The sequence below is a fragment of the Electrona antarctica genome, assembly GCF_951216825.1.
Source record: "Electrona antarctica genome assembly, chromosome: 5".
NCBI lineage: Eukaryota > Metazoa > Chordata > Actinopteri > Myctophiformes > Myctophidae > Electrona > Electrona antarctica.
In genome coordinates, this window is record NC_136810.1 from 7,915,394 (window position 1) to 7,928,618 (window position 13,225).

At 46.7% G+C, this 13,225-nt stretch overlaps 1 long non-coding RNA gene across 1 annotated transcript in view; it reads left to right on the plus strand.

Annotated features, from left to right (window-relative positions):
• Positions 1–7,058, plus strand: part of LOC306923291 — a 61,914-nt gene extending 54,856 nt beyond the window's left edge. Inside the window, exon 3 of the long non-coding RNA XR_013790013.1 lies at positions 6,923–7,058. This is a non-coding gene — a long non-coding RNA (uncharacterized lncRNA). The remainder of the gene's footprint in view (positions 1–6,922) is intronic.
• The last annotated feature ends 6,167 nt before the right edge of the window (positions 7,059–13,225 follow it).

Genomic DNA, 13,225 nt, shown 5'->3' on the forward strand with positions numbered 1-13,225 from the left:
GTGATAGAGGACAAACAGGACCCACTAAAAACTAGGTTTTTAGCAGGATGTAGCAGTGTACGCTTCTGAACAACAAGGCATGCGCGCTGCAGTAGAGGGTGAGAGAGAAAAAAAAAGTCTCGTCTCTTCTCGTCTCCTCAGCGTGCGTGCACTTAAAATTAACCAAACGGATAATTTGTTTTTTACACACAAATCATCAGAGTTTTAGCAGAAGCAGATGGATGTACCGGTCTTGGCTGAATGGAATATTAAGGCACTCAATGCACTTCTAAACAGCTCCTACTTTGATCTCTTCCTTATCCACGTGTGGGGAATGGGATACACAGGAGAGTTGTCATGGTTGCTTTAAACCTTCTTACAGTATATTAATTTGATTTGAGCTTTGCTAGTTTGCATTACATTTTCATTCAAATCAGCGCAAGACAAACCAGTACACAGTTACGTCAACTGAACTCACAGTCAGCAGATGGGATCCACCCGTCGTGCTCTCCGGGACGGAGAAGCCGACTTTTCTCTCTCGTAGTAAGTCGAGTACGTCGTTAAACAACTCCTCCTTTTTGTTCTGGGCTACTTTGGCTTTAGGCAGGTGTACGTTTTGGTGGGCTGCATATATCCATATCCAAAGACCTTTTTGGTCTGACTCGGTCGGATTTTGACTTTTTTTTTCTTCACCAAATACCAATAAAATCATCTGGGTCGCGCATATTTAATAGAGTCTGTCGGCAACCGGAGACCAAAGTATTATTTTGTTCGGCCTAACCACACCAAAGGGTCAAGACGGTTTTAGCGTTGTCCCTGCGGTGTGATATGTCTTGTTGTCACGTTGACCCACGTTGACCCTAGTGATTCTACGCATGGAATTCAGTGGCCCAAACCACACCAAAGGGTCGAGACGGTTTTAGCGTTAACTCCTTGCAACCGTTTGGACCCAAGGAGTTGCATGGTGACCCTTTTGGTGTGGTTAGGGATTTAGACGCTCTCTAAAAACACGCTACGAGCTAGCACAAGCTACGATGGTGCTACCTTTGTTGAGGGAATATACGTGTAGTACATAATGTACACAGACAACAAGGCAAACCCTAAAAAGAGAGACTGCTGTCATATGTTTTTCTTTCATAAATGCAGGCTAAAAACAGATAAACAGACAGAGCTACAAAGAGCAAAACATATTTTGTGATTCTTGGTGTGCGGCCAAAGGTTTAAATATGAATCAGAGATAACTCGCTCACCAGCATTTTTTCTATTGTTTAACCTAGAGCCTGACCGATTTATTTTGTTAGTTTAGCTTATTGGTAAACTGTAAAATATCCTCCATCCATTACATGTCTGTCGCAAGTGTTTTATAACCTCATTTGCAATACCTGTCTAGTGCTGTGGTTCACACACTTTTTCATGTCAAGGACCCCCAAATTGACACTGATGAGCCCGCGGACCCCCATTTTAAGAAATATGCCAAGGACCCCCATAAGAAAAGATTTTGACGGCTCTAGCAGTGATTCTCACCCCCAGTTTGACATGAATTAGTCTACGGACCCCCATTGAATGTCATTTCTATCTCTGGGACCCCCGATTTATATTGTAAAATCAATGTTAATGTAACTCTGAGAGTGTACAAATGGATACCGGGTCCATTTGGTTCCATTTGTACACTCTCTGAGTTACAGACCCATAAGGGTCCATTTGGTTGCAAATTGTCATTTAGCTGGGGACCCCCTGGAACTCCCTCAAGGACCCCTGGGGGTCCCCGGACCCCACTTTGGGAACCACTGGACTAGTGCAGTGGTTCCCAAACTTTTTAGCCCGTGACCCAAAAGAGAAATTAGATGTTTTGCCCGGGAGGGACCCAAACTAGTGAAAATATCTAATTTTTTTTTTTTAGTGGTGCAACCACTCCAAGGAACAGCAATTCAGTATTTAAGTCCGACGTCATTTTGTAGTGCTACGTAACGTCCGGGTCCAAGTGGCACCAGCTCCCGTCCGCATCTCATTGTAAATAGAATATCTAAACGCGTGAATCTTTTTACAATGACGTTATTTTTCAGAAAGGAAGCCATTGAGGGTTAAAATGGGTCTTAATGCTTCCAACTCGAGTAGAATTATTAATGTTTTGTACAAGTGTCTATGACAAAAAAAATGATGTGGAGACAATAAAGACTATTATTATCATTATTATTGAAGGTGGTAACAGTCATTTGCTCAGTAAAATATTTCGGGGGCATATTTAGAATGTTTGCAGGCTTGAGTATGTTGAATCTAGTTTGCATTAATTAGGATTTAGTTGACACAATGAAATAAAATGGCGATAGTATTCCGTGTGGGGCAGACGGCCTGTCACCGCCAGATTTGGGAGAGCAGCGCAGCTTTGTTGTTGCGAGGAAAGCAGTAAAATGAGACTTTCGTGGTTGTTTTCGTCTCAGATTTAGTCCGACGGAGCGTCACAGTATAACTCTATGGGGACACAAAAGCGACACAAAGTAGGACCCGGATGTATCTCAGGAGGGGGCGCTCACGTCACGGCTAAAATACTGAATGTCCGTGTCAACCGTGTGTTCATGTTTGTGTGTTTGTGTGTGACTATGAGCACCAGTACCAATGAGTACCAAAAGTGGCGCTGTTGTGCCAGAAACAGAGAGAGAGATAGTGCTGCACTGTTGCCTGCTAATGAAAGAGAGGGGGGGGGGAGAGGGGAGTTGCACCCCTCACACCCACTCACATGGGTGTGATTTTTTTTTAGATGGGGGGTCCTTGGCAAGAAGAAGTTGAACTACTGGTCTAGTAGAAGCACGTTCCTAAAGTTAAAGTGTGATCGTGGTGCAGGACAAAGACTGCCCGTGACATAATGATGTGTGTACAGCCATGCCTGACCGCAGCACTGAGTCACCATCACGAGAAGCTGGACGGCACATTGAGGCTGGTTGGCTCATTCCACTGAACACATTCCTGAAGCCTCAAGTCACTGGTATCCTAACCTACAGGATTAACTGTCCTGGTCATAGGATTACCATCAACGGACACTTCAAACCGTCCATTCAAGGGGCGTCTGATGTCAAGTGACGGTGGAAGAAGCCATTTTGGTGTTAGCATTATGTTATGCTCTAGCTATTGAAAAATAGCAGATCTACAAGCTCATAGCGCGCCACCAAGTGGCGCGCTACGAGCTTGTAGGTCTGCTATTTTTGAAAAATCGAAGAACGTCAGTACATAGAAACATAGCTTTTTCAGAAAACTGTCAGGATGTAGAAGACATTTTTAGAATCTGATCTCAGGTCAAAATGGGTTAAAATGTCACCTTCCAGAGTCACGTGAATAAAAATGAAAGGCTGTCTTTTCAGGCAAAGGACCTCTTTAGAGATCAGTGTTGATTTTGACTGCACATTTTGATTTAGTTTAGTCATAGTCTTTTGAATAACATTTCAATTAGTTTTAGTCATATTTTATAGTCAGTATAGTAGTTTTAGTAGACTAAATATCATAAGATTTTAGTCGACTAAATGTAGTTGATTTTGTCAACAAAATATGTATTTTTTTGGCGGGTCTTGATGGCGTCGTAATGACATATTTTACACTTTGCATGCTAAAAAATATCCGATCTACAAGCTCACAAGTCATAGCGTGACATGTTGTGAGCTTGTAGATCTGTTATTTTCAGAGCGCAATACCATAGCGCAGGGCTATTCAACTAGATCAGGTCAGGGGCCACAACTGTAGAATGATTGTGTGTGGAGGGCCGCACAGCGTGCGTGCGAGCGAAGCGCGACATTTTTTGGATTCTACAAATGCATTTTGTGTTCAAACACAAAGATTTATGTAGGCTAATACACAGTATGAGCTTAGGGTGATACATGTCTATACAAGTATATGCTATACCTTAGAATAGACCTATTTGACAGAACGAGCGTCAACGAGCACTAGCTGAAAACACACACACACACACACACACACACACACACACACACACACACACACACACACACACACACACACACACACTCTCTCACACTCTGCAGGAGTCTGTCTAATTTCTCTCCAAAAGACCTTGAATATGATAGAATATAATTTAGGATTACTGTCATTATGATAATCTAGCACTATGATAATCTAGCACTATAATCTGTTATTATTCCAAGGGCCACTAGGGGGCACTCCTAGCGCAACCAAGCATAATATGACTTGTCTTTTAGTTCTACTGGATCTCCACTATAGTCTCTCCCTAACATTTTAGTCTAGTTTTTATTTGCTGACGAAATTATATTATATATATATTTAGTCTTAGTTTTAGTCATCATAGCTTAGTTTTTATTTAGTTTTCGTCAGTGAAAAAAGGTAGACGACTCATAGTTTTAATGGACAAAATGAACACTGTAGTGTAAGCGATGACGCAGGGCGCCCCCGCTGCATATTGAGTAATAGTGTGTATTGTTGTATTGTGCTTTCTGCTTTGGCAATGTAAACGTATGTTTTCTCATGCCAATGAAGCCCTTTGAATTGAATTGAATTGAATTGTATTGCAGTCAGATGAAGCCGGAGGTTCAGGCCCAAGCCAGGTCTGTGTGCACTACAGTAACAGTTGACATGAGTCACCTCCGTAACCTTTGCTCATTTGTCAGGAAGTGAACATTAGCAACGTTTGCACACAGTGGGATGTATGTGTATGTGATGCACGCCGCTCGCTCCGTGCAGGCTGACTTTGTGTCGGCCCTGTCAGGTTCTGCTTGCGTGTGGTCTGTGTGCTACAGGAAAGGAAAAGAGATAAGCCCTGTCCATGTGCTCTGCTCTCACACTTAACAGGTGATGAGTAGGATGATGATAACCTCTGTCTTGGTGGTGGTGGTGCATGCGGGTCTCCCACAGGGTTGCCAGAGTTTGTAAGAGAAACTAAGCGTCCAGGTTTACAAAAAAATAAACCTGGAAAGGCAGGAAGGGCAGAAAGGCATTTCAGATGGGGGTCCATGGACAAAAATGTAATTGTTTGAGAACCACTGATTTAAACCAATTGACTGCCACAGGGTGGCGATAGAGGCCAGTTAGCTGTGCCGGGCAGAATAGGGCAGATTACCATGTTTTCACATCCGGGTTTCTCGCTCACAGACCTCCATTGTAAGAAATGGCTTGTGTTAGCAGTAGCTTATCTTTCGGGAGTGATGCGATAAAAAAAATCACAAATCGCATCCGAACCTCGGATGGATGATGATCACAACGGACAGCGCTCGTAGTTTCAGAGATAATAGCCAAAGAAGATTCTACTTTTAATGGGACCATAATGGAATGCGCACGCAGCCACGCACGTTTCCTTGTTTTCAGCGAGACAGTTTCATATCGATAAAGTACATTAATTGACAGAGTATTCCATCAAAACAAAGCAGACAATGGTTGGATTTGAAATGACGGAATATTCCGTCAAAAGCAACAGATGTGTTTTAACCCATTTTGGACGGGAAGCCCTTTTGGTGTTATGCATTATGTTATGTTTTAAACATTATAATTTAGCTATTGAAAAATAGCAGATCTACAAGCTCATAGCGCGCCACCGAGTGGCGCGCTACGAGCTTGTAGGTCTGCTATTTTTGAAAAATCGAAGAACGACTGACATAGAAACATAGCTTTTTCAGAAAACTGTCAGGATGTAGAAGACATGTTTAGAATCTGATCTCAGGTCTAAACAACATTCAAGCCCAAATACTTGCAACTACAAATATTTTTCAATTCAGGCATTTAGCAGACTTACTTAATCCACAGCGACTCACATTTACAAGTAACTGTACATAAACAAAAACAAGCCCAACATCACTTACTGTACACTGGTGGTCTCCTGCTACAGGAAGTGCAGTTCAGTGCTATGGTTTGTGTAAAGCAGAGACAGGATGACTGGCTGACAATCAGAGCATCCGCTAAACACATATCATCATGACGCCTGAGCCACCCGATAGCCAAGTGGTTAGGGCGCCTAACACTAACACATGGCCTCGGATGGACGCGTGACAGCAAGGCCCCGGTCCGGGCGGATCGTTTGGAGCATGTCACCGGTGGTGGGAAAATGACTCGCATTTGTTTACTTAAGTAGACATTTTGACCTGAGATCAGATTCTAAAAATGTCTTCTACATCCTGACAGTTTTCTGAAAAAGTTATGTTTCTATGTCAGTGGTTCGACTTTTCAAAAATAGCAGACCTACAAGCCCATAGCGCGCCACTCTGTGGCGCGCTATGGGCTTGTAGATCTGCTATTTTTCAATAGCTAAAGCGTAACATAATGCTAACACCAAAAGGGGTTCTCGCCCAAAATGGGTTAAAGTATTTGACTGCAATCAATCAATCAATACTGCAATGTAGAAACACACTGTTGCAGGTAAAAGTCCTGTAGTCAAAAAGTACAAAGGTATTGACATCAAAATATACTTTAAGTACAGTATTTGAGTAAACGTACTTAGTTACTTTCCACCACTGCATGTCAACCCCTTTGCGTATTTTTTTGTGCAATGCACATATTTCCGAAACGTTTTTTTCTTTGATCTCAGTTCACTTCGGGGCTAACACCTGCAGGTCTGATGTGCGCAACCTTGAGTTCATGTCACCCTCCCTTCTGTGTGTGTGTGTGTGTGTGTGTGTGTGTGTGTGTGTGTGTGTGTGTGTGTGTGTGTGTGTGTGTGTGTGTGTGTGTGTGTGTGTGTGTGTGTGTGTGTGTGTGTGTGTGTGTGTGTGTGTGTGTGTGTGTGTGTGTGTGTGTGTGTGTGTGTGTGTGTGTGTGTGTGTGTGTGTGTGCGTGTGTGTGTCAGACCAAGAAACATATGTACTGTACATTTTAGTAAGGCAGGGTTAGGTGTGTGTGTGCGTGCGTGCGTGCGTGCGTGCGTGCGGCGTGCGCGTCTTGGCATCGAGTTTGATTCGGTCCCTCACTCCATCTCTCTCTCTCTCTCTCCCTGCAGGGTGAGTGTGTGTTGACCGTTCAGCTGGACGATGACGAGGTGTGCCGTGTGGAGGAAGAGGAGGCAGCGGAGCAGGTGGAGTTCTACCTGCTGTTCTCTGGCTCCAACCAGAGGCACCTGACCACCACGCTCCGCCTCAGCCACGTCACGCTGCAGGCCGTTTGTCCAGGTATACGTACACACACACACACCGTACATACACGCGCACACACACACCGTACACACACACACACACACACACACACACCGTACGTACATACATACACACACACACACACACACACACACACACACACACACACACACACCGTACATACACGCACACACACACCGTACACACACACACACACACACACACCGTACACACACACACACACACACACACACGCGCACACACCATGCCATGTGAGTCAATACCAACTCGGGACTCCTGAATTTACCTTTAGCTAAGCCCCGGCCTCTCCCACTTGGACACTTTCCAGCCAGGCTCATTCATTCCAATGTAAATATCATGGATTTTTACACATTAAATACTGGTTCATTTTTGGAGCAAGACCTTCAAAATCTCTTCCAAATCCGTCCACAAGGCCTGCCATATGCACTGTACATACACTAGTACATATAATTTTTGGGGGTCCTTGACATGAAATATTGAGCACCACTGATACAGAAAAATGAGGTATTTCATAAAACTTTCAGGATTTAGAAGACATATTTTTAAATGTCAACGTCAAGTCTAAATGTGTTAAAGGAGAGCCAGGCGGCCTGCTGTGATTCTTCAGGTTTAGAAATAAAAGCATGTGACAGAATAAAGCACAACACAGTCTGACACACTTCTTCATCTCTCGCACATTAACAAGCGTATTCTCACGGGTGTGGTGCCGGTAAATCATGGCGCGTGTGCTCATTGGTGCACGCCCCCGCAGGCGACCATAGACCTGGATTGTGGTGAGGGTTTTTTTTCACGAGCAGACGCGTGATGAGAGAACGCCTGCGTCTGAAACGGCTTGAAGAGCGAGCGTTCTAACATACAGTATGCTTCAATATCATCACTATAAGCCTATTTCTAACGTGCAATTATGATCATCTTATCTAGGTCACGGGCAAACATCTCATTTCTCTTTTGGGTCTTGAGTTAAAAGGTTTGGGAACTGCTGCTCTATGGGGACCTACTGGTCTACTGGTCTCTCTATGGGGACCTACTGCTGCTCTATGGGGACCTACTGGGTCATAGACAAAGTCAGAAAGAGAAGAATGAGGCTGACAAGGAACTGCTTCTAGTGGGAGGCAAACAGACACACTACGGGAGCCGACCAGGGCAAAGCACCACCTACAGTACGTAGATTAGATTCACTACGGGAGCTGACCCAGGGCAAAGCTGGGAAAGGCACCACCTACAGTACGTAGATTAGATTCACTGCGGCGCGACAGCTTAGCTAACAACACTCTAGAGCTCAAGACCCTCAGATGCTAAATAGGAGAGTGTGGAGGGCAGCAATTGACCTATAGCAAAGCCCCTCCACAAACTGCTATGGTCCAATCACAGCTAAGCATAACATGGGTTAGACAAACCTCTCCACCAATAGTTTTCCTATATGATTAAAAAAAAATGTTTAAAGAAAAGAATGTGTTCTTTCATAGAAATGGGTATTGTACTGTAAATATGACAGTTGCATGGATGCAAAGTAGTGCGTGATGTCTGGACAGGCATGCTGTTGGTGTTGTGCATGGTGAGATGTGTGCAAACGATGTGGTTTGGTAGGAGAAGGCGGACAAAGGATGGGGTGTTGCGCTGGCTATTAGTGTGGCAGGATTTGGTCACCGACCCCCATCTGAAAATATGTTGTTCCAGGGACTCCCCCAGAAGCAAAGATTTGAGTTAAAAACGTTCGCTCTGAAAGAATATATATTCAAACTCATACTAAAATTTGTGCCACATTTTCACGATTTTTCAAAAATAGCGGACCTACAAGCTCAGTGCCGCGCTACGAGCTTGTAGCTCTGCTATTTTTCAATAGCTAAGGTATAACGTAAAGAAAACATTCATCCTGGTTTAATTTGTATGTGCGTGCACGCCACAGAGCTGGTTTAATGTGTATGTGCGTGCACGTCACAGAGCTGGCTGGCACAGCAACACACTGTACTGTACTTCTTTATCAGTGGCCTGCCATTAATGTTGCCAAGTCTGCTTATTATAAGCTATATTATAAGCTTGGGCTGGTTTTTATTTTTTCTTGTTTCTAAAGTGTAAATTGCTTATTTTGGACTTGCTTCCTTATGTTGTTTAAACGAGTGGTTCTCCCACGCGCGATAAACACTTGGCAATGCGCCATAGATAGATTAATTAATCCTGGCGGGCAGACGGTTAACCAGCAGACGGCTGAGGATCAGTGTTGATTTTGACAGATGTTTTTTTTCTTATCTTGTGAGCTTTAGATTGGCTATTTTTAAAATCTTTGCCTCTTTCTTATATTAATTGACAATTTGGCAATATTTATTTTCCATCTTGTAGGTATTAAAAGTAAAACCTACTCTACGGTATTAAAGTCCTATTTGTCACTTCACTGTCATCTGGTCCCGACCCACATGTTGAGAACCACTGTCATCTGGTCCTGACCCACATGTTGAGAACCACTGTCATCTGGTCCTGACCCACATGTTGAGAACCACTGTCATCTGGTCCTGACCCACAGGTTGAGAACCACTGTCATCTGGTCCCGACCCACATGTTGAGAACCACTGTCATCTGGTCCTGACCCACAGGTTGAGAACCACTGTCATCTGGTCCCGACCCACATGTTGAGAACCACTGTCATCTGGTCCTGACCCACAGGTTGAGAACCACTGTCATCTGGTCCCGACCCACAGGTTGAGAACCACTGTCATCTGGTCCTGACCCACAGGTTGAGAACCACTGTCATCTGGTCCTGACCCACAGGTTGAGAACCACTGTCATCTGGTCCCGACCCACAGGTTGAGAACCACTGACTGTCATCTGGTCCTGACCCACAGGTTGAGAACCACTGTCATCTGGTCCAGACCCACAGGTTGAGAACCACTGTCATCTGGTCCCGACCCACAGGTTGAGAACCACTGTCATCTGGTCCCGACCCACAGGTTGAGAACCACTGTCATCTGGTCCAGACCCACAGGTTGAGAACCACTGTCATCTGGTCCAGACCCACAGGTTGAGAACCACTGTCATCTGGTCCTGACCCACAGGTTGAGAACCACTGTCATCTGGTCCCGACCCACAGGTTGAGAACCACTGTCATCTGGTCCTGACCCACAGGTTGAGAACCACTGTCATCTGGTCCTGACCCACAGGTTGAGAACCACTGTCATCTGGTCCCGACCCACAGGTTGAGAACCACTGTCATCTGGTCCCGACCCACAGGTTGAGAACCACTGTCATCTGGTCCCGACCCACAGGTTGAGAACCACTGTCATCTGGTCCTGACCCACAGGTTGAGAACCACTGTCATCTGGTCCCGACCCACAGGTTGAGAACCACTGTCATCTGGTCCCGACCCACAGGTTGAGAACCACTGTCATCTGGTCCTGACCCACAGGTTGAGAACCACTGTCATCTGGTCCCGACCCACAGGTTGAGAACCACTGTCATCTGGTCCCGACCCACAGGTTGAGAACCACTGTCATCTGGTCCCGACCCACAGGTTGAGAACCACTGTCATCTGGTCCCGACCCACAGGTTGAGAACCACTGTCATCTGGTCCCGACCCACAGGTTGAGAACCACTGTCATCTGGTCCTGACCCACAGGTTGAGAACCACTGACTGTCATCTGGTCCAGACCCACAGGTTGAGAACCACTGTCATCTGGTCCTGACCCACAGGTTGAGAACCACTGTCATCTGGTCCTGACCCACATGTTGAGAACCCCTGTCATCTGGTCCCGACCCACAGGTTGAGAACCACTGTCATCTGGTCCAGACCCACAGGTTGAGAACCACTGTCATCTGGTCCTGACCCACAGGTTGAGAACCACTGTCATCTGGTCCCGACCCACAGGTTGAGAACCACTGACATCTGGTCCCGACCCACAGGTTGAGAACCACTGTCATCTGGTCCCGACCCACAGGTTGAGAACCACTGTCATCTGGTCCCGACCCACAGGTTGAGAATCACTGTCATCTGGTCCTGACCCACAGGTTGAGAACCACTGTCATCTGGTCCTGGCCCACAGGTTGAGAACCACTGTCATCTGGTCCTGACCCACAGGTTGAGAACCACTGTCATCTGGTCCTGACCCACAGGTTGAGAACCACTGTCATCTGGTCCCGACCCACAGGTTGAGAACCACTGTCATCTGGTCCTGACCCACAGGTTGAGAACCACTGTCATCTGGTCCTGACCCACAGGTTGAGAACCACTGTCATCTGGTCCTGACCCACAGGTTGAGAACCACTGTCATCTGGTCCTGGCCCACAGGTTGAGAACCACTGTCATCTGGTCCTGGCCCACAGGTTGAGAACCACTGTCATCTGGTCCCGACCCACAGGTTGAGAACCACTGTCATCTGGTCCCGACCCACAGGTTGAGAATCACTGTCATCTGGTCCCGACCCACAGGTTGAGAACCACTGTCATCTGGTCCCGACCCACAGGTTGAGAACCACTGTCATCTGGTCCCGACCCACAGGTTGAGAACCACTGTCATCTGGTCTTGACCCACAGGTTGAGAACCACTGTCATCTGGTCCCGACCCACAGGTTGAGAACCACTGTCATCTGGTCCCGACCCACAGGTTGAGAACCACTGTCATCTGGTCCCGACCCACAGGTTGAGAACCACTGTCATCTGGTCCCGACCCACAGGTTGAGAACCACTGTCATCTGGTCCCGACCCACAGGTTGAGAACCACTGTCATCTGGTCCTGACCCACAGGTTGAGAACCACTGTCATCTGGTCCTGACCCACAGGTTGAGAACCACTGTCATCTGGTCCCGACCCACAGGTTGAGAACCACTGTCATCTGGTCCTGGCCCACAGGTTGAGAATCACTGTCATCTGGTCCCGACCCACAGGTTGAGAACCACTGTCATCTGGTCTTGACCCACAGGTTGAGAACCACTGTCATCTGGTCCTGACCCACAGGTTGAGAACCAACTTTTGGGCTTGTTTTCATAGACCTGACGTAGGCTTGTTTCTCTCCCAAAATCTGGCAACGCCGGGCTGGCATGTGATGGGTTCCACTGGGCCGACTCCAGGAGGGCGTGGTGGGTGTTCCCCGTCCCATTGCTCAAGAGCACATTAAAAATTACAGAGCGAGGTGTGTGTGTGTGTGTGTGCGTGTGTGTGTGTGCGCGTGTGCGTGTGTGCGTGTGGAGTGACCATACACAATGCACTGTGAACACGCCGTCCGCTGCAGCTTCCTCTAGAGCACAACGTTCCTGCCCGTGGGCTTTAAGAGGAGAGCCGCTGCTCCTTTGATGTTGTGTCACATTCCTCTGTAATGGACGAGATGGACGGAGAGAGAGAGAGAGAGAGAGAGAGAGAGAGAGGGGGGGGAGAGGGAGGGAGAGGAGAGGAGAGGAGAGGAGAGGAGAGGAGAGGAGAGGAGAGGAGGCAGCCATATAAACATTTACAGCTCCTGAAAGCATTGGGCAGTGTGTGTGGTACGCTGATGGTACACTTACAAACACACAACTGTACCCAATCAGGAACGAGTGTGTGTGTGATGCTGGACAGGTTCATGTGTGCTCCAGCTGCATTGGAAGGACGTTGTTTTGTTGTTGTTGTAGAAACGGGTATAAATCTGTTTGTCTCCTCCCCTTTCTTCCTCCCGGTTTACGGGCGGCTGTGGCTCAGGACGTAGAGCAGGTCGTCCAATGATCCCTGGGTCGGCGGTTCGGATCCCGGCTCCTCCTCCTGTCCACATGTCGAAGTGTCCTTGGACAAGACACTGAACCCTACATTGCCTCCAATGAGTTGGTCGGTGTAAGCTTGCCACCATTGGTGTGTGAATGTGGGAAGTGAGGACGCTGGCGTCGACTGTTCGCCGCTTCACCTCCCAATGTATGAATGAATGAACCATTGTAAAGCGCTTTGAGCACTTGGAAAAGCGCTATAAAAATGCAATTCATTCATTACCCATATTATTATGGAGTAGATTTTGGGAAGATGGAAACAGTCCTTTGACCTTGCTGCTGTTCTCTGTCTCCTCATGCAGCCCATGACGTGTGTGAGCAGGTTGAGGTGACGTTGTGTTCCGTCCTTTGACCTTGCTGCTGTTCTCTGTGTCTCCTCGTGCAGCCCATGACGTGTGTGAGCAGGTTGAGGTG